The sequence below is a fragment of the Arachis hypogaea genome, chromosome 4 (genome assembly GCF_003086295.3).
Source record: "Arachis hypogaea cultivar Tifrunner chromosome 4, arahy.Tifrunner.gnm2.J5K5, whole genome shotgun sequence".
Classification (NCBI taxonomy): domain Eukaryota; kingdom Viridiplantae; phylum Streptophyta; class Magnoliopsida; order Fabales; family Fabaceae; genus Arachis; species Arachis hypogaea.
The window spans coordinates 78154466-78158594 of record NC_092039.1 but is presented as its reverse complement, the minus strand read 5'-3'; the positions used below and the strand labels follow the sequence as shown (position 1 = coordinate 78158594).

Here is a 4129-nt window from a genome sequence, read left to right as displayed (position 1 = left end):
TTCTCCTAGGGAGGTGTTTAGTTGCTCCCAATAGTTTTGTGGAGGAAAGTGCATCCCTTGAGGCATCTCAGGGATCTCATGATGAGTGGGGTCTCTTGTGTGCTCCATCCTCTTCTTAGTGATGGGCTTGTCCTCATCAATAGCGGTGTCTCCCTCTATGTCAACTCCAACTGAATAACAGAGGTGACAAATGAGATGAGGGAAGGCTAACCTTGCCAAGGTAGAGGACTTGTCCGCCACCTCATAGAGTTCTTGGGCTATAACCTCATGAACTTCTATTTCTTCTCCAATCATGATGCTATGAATCATGATAGCACGGTCTATGGTAACTTCGGACCGGTTGCTAGTGGGAATGATTGAGCGTTGGATGAACTCCAACCATCCTCTAGCCACGGGCTTGAGGTCATGCCTTCTTAATTGAACCGGCTTCCCTCTTGAATCTCTCTTCCATTGGGTGCCCTCTTCACATATGATTGTGAGGACTTGGTCCAACCTTTGATCAAAGTTGACCCTTCTAGTGTAAGGATGTTCATCTCCTTGCATCATGGGCAAGTTGAACGCCAACCTCACACTTTCCGGACTAAAGTCCAAGTATTTCCCCCGAACCATAGTAGGATAATTCTTTGGATCCGGGTTCACACTTTGGTCATGGTTCTTGGTGATCCATGCATTCGCATAGAACTCTTGAACCATCAAGATTCCGACTTGTTGAATGGGGTTGGTGAGGACTTCCCAAACTCTTCTTCGGATCTCATGTCGGATCTCCGGATATTCACTCTTTTTGAGTGAAAAAGGGACCTCGGGGATCACCTTCTTCAAGGCCACAACTTCATAGAAGTGGTCTTGATGCACCCTTGAGATGAATCTTTCCATCTCCCATGACTCAGAGGTGGAAGCTTTTGCCTTCCCTTTCCTCTTTCTAGAGGTTTCTCCGGCCTTGGATGCCATAAATGGTTATGGAAAAACAAAAAGCAATGCTTTTACCACACCAAACTTAAAATGTTTGCTCGTCCTCGAGCAGAAGAAGAAAGAAGAGAGTAGAAGAAGAAGAAATGAGGGGAAAGGGAATGGCTTTTGTTTTCGGCCAAGAAAGGGAGAAGTGGTGTGTATGTTGTGTGAAAATGAAGGAGTGAAGGAGGGTTTATATAGGAGAGGCAAAGGGTAGGTTTCGGTCACTTGAGGGTGGGTTTGGGTGGGAAAGTGGTTTGAATTTGAATGGTGAGGTAGGTGGGGTTTTATGAAGGATGGATGTGAGTGGTGAAGAGAAAAATGGGATTTGATAGGTGAAGGGTTTTTGGGAAAGAGGTGTTGAGGTGATTGGTGAATGGGTGAAGAAGAGAGAGAGTGGTAGGGTAGGTGGGGATCCTGTGGGGTCCACAGATCCTGAGGTGTCAAGGAAAAGTCATCCCTGCACCAAATGGCAAACAAAATCACGTTTTTGGCCATTTCTGGCGTTAAACGCCGGGCAGGTGCCCATTTCTGGCGTTTAACGCCAGCTTCTTGCCCCTTTCTGGCGTTTAACGCCAGTCTGGTGCCCCTTTCTGGCGTTAAACGCCCAAAATGGTGCCAGACTGGGCGTTAAACGCCCAACAGCTAACCTCACTGGCGTTTAAACGCCAGTGGGTGCGTCCTCCAGGGTGTGCTATTTTTCTTCCTATTTTTCATTCTGTTTTTGCTTTTTTCATTAATTTTGTGACTTCTTATGATCATCAACCTACAAAAGACATAAAATAACAAAAGAAAATAGTTAATTATAAAACATTGGGTTGCCTCCCAACAAGCGCTTCTTTAATGTCATTAGCTTGACAGAGGACTCTCATGGAGCCTCAGAAATGCTCAGAGCCATGTTGGAACCTCCCAACACCAAACTTAGAGTTTGAATGTGGGGGTTCAACACCAAACTTAGAGTTTGGTTGTGGCCTCCCAACACCAAACTTAGAGTTTGACTGTGGGGGCTCTGTTTGGCTCTGCTTTGAGAGAAGCTCTTCATGCTTCCTCTCCATGATGACAGAGGGATATCCTTGGGCCTTAAACATCAAGGATTCTTCATTCACTTGAATGATCAACTCTCCTCTATCAACATCAATCACAGCCTTTGCTGTGGCTAGGAAGGGTCTGCCAAGGATGATGGATTCATCCATGCACTTCCCAGTCTCTAGGACTATGAAATCAGTAGGGATGTAATGGTCTCCAATCTTTACCAGAACATCCTCTACAAGTCCATGGGCTTGTTTTCTTGAATTGTCTGCCATCTCTAGTGAGATTTTTGCAGCTTGCACCTCAAAGATCCCTAACTTCTCCATTACAGAGAGAGGCATGAGGTTTACACTTGACCCTAAGTCACACAAGGCCTTCTTGAAGGTCATGGTGCCTATGGTACAAGGTATTGAAAACTTCCCAGGATCCTGTTTCTTTTGAGGCAGTTTCTGCCTAGACAAGTCATCCAGTTCTTTGGTGAGCAAAGGGGGTTCATCCTCCCAAGTCTCATTTCCAAATAACTTGTCATTCAGCTTCATGATTGCTCCAAGGTATTTAGCAACTTGCTCTTCAGTGACATACTCATCCTCTTCAGAGGAAGAATACTCATCAGAGCTTATGAATGGCAGAAGTAAGTCCAATGGAATCTCTATGGTCTCAGTTTGAGCCTCAGATTCCCATGGTTCCTCATTAGGGAACTCATTGGAGGCCAGTGGACACCCAGTGAGGCCTTCCTCAGTGGCGTTCACTGCCTCTTCTTCCTCCCAAAATTCGGCCATGTTGATGGCCTTGCACTCTCCTTTTGGATTTTCTTCTGTATTGCTTGGGAGAGTACTAGGAGGGAGTTCAGTAATTTTCTTGCTCAGCTGACCCACTTGTGCCTCCAAATTTCTAATGGAGGACCTTGTTTCAGTCATGAAACTTTGAGTGGTTTTGATTAGATCAGAGACCATGGTTGCTAAGTCAGAGTTATTCTGCTTAGAACTCTCTGTCTGTCGCTGAGAAGATGATGGAAAAGGCTTGCTATTGCTAAACCTGTTTCTTCCACCATTATTGTTGTTGAAACCTTGTTGGGGTCTCTGTTGATCCTTCCATGAAAAATTTGGATGATTTCTCCATGAAGGATTATAGGTGTGTCCATAGGGTTCTCCCATGTAATTCACCTCTTCCATTAAAGGGTTCTCAGGATCATAAGCTTCTTCCTCAGATGAAGCCTCCTTAGTACTGCTTGGTGCATTTTGCATTCCAGACAGACTTTGAGAAATCATATTGACTTGTTGAGTCAATATTTTATTCTGAGCCAATATGGCATTCAGAGTGTCAATCTCAAGAACTCCTTTCTTCTGACTAGTCCCATTGTTCACAGGATTTCTTTCAGAAGTATACATGAATTGGTTATTTGCAACCATTTCAATCAGTTCTTGAGCTTCAGTAGGCGTCTTCTTCAGATGAAGAGATCCTCCTGCAGAGCTATCCAAAGACATCTTGGATAGTTCAGAGAGACCATCATAGAAAATACCTATGATGCTCCATTCAGAAAGCATATCAGAAGGACACTTTCTGATTAATTGTTTGTATCTTTCCCAAGCTTCATAGAGGGATTCTCCTTCCTTCTGTCTGAAGGTTTGGACTTCCACTCTAAGCTTACTCAATTTTTGAGGTGGAAAGAACTTTGCCAAGAAGGCATTGACTAGCTTCTCCCAAGAGTCCAGGCTTTCTTTAGGTTGAGAGTCCAACCATGTTCTAGCTCTGTCTCTTACAGCAAAAGGGAATAGCATAAGTCTGTAGACCTCAGGGTCAACCCCATTAGTCTTGACAGTGTCACAGATTTGCAAGAACTCAGCTAAGAACTGATGAGGATCTTCCAATGGGAGTCCATGGAACTTGCAATTTTGTTGCATTAGAGAAACTAATTGAGGCTTAAGCTCAAAGTTGTTTGCTCTAATGGCAGGGATAGAGATGCTTCTCCCATAGAAGTCGGAAGTGGGTGCAGTAAAGTCACCCAGCACCTTCCTTGCATTGTTGGCATTGTTGTTTTCGGCTGCCATGTGTTCTTTTTCTTTGAAGAATTTGGTCAGGTCCTCGAAAGAGAGTTGTGCTTTGGCTTCTCTTAGCTTTCTCTTCAAGGTCCTTTCAGGTTCAGGATCAGCCT

General features: G+C 44.4%; 1 non-coding gene across 1 annotated transcript; it reads left to right on the top strand.

Moving 5' to 3' along the window:
* Positions 1–3515: 3515 nt before the first annotated feature.
* On the top strand, positions 3516–3623 carry LOC112799335 (small nucleolar RNA R71). The gene has a single exon (XR_003200909.1). It is a non-coding gene; the product is annotated as a small nucleolar RNA R71 (small nucleolar RNA).
* Positions 3624–4129: the final 506 nt, after the last annotated feature.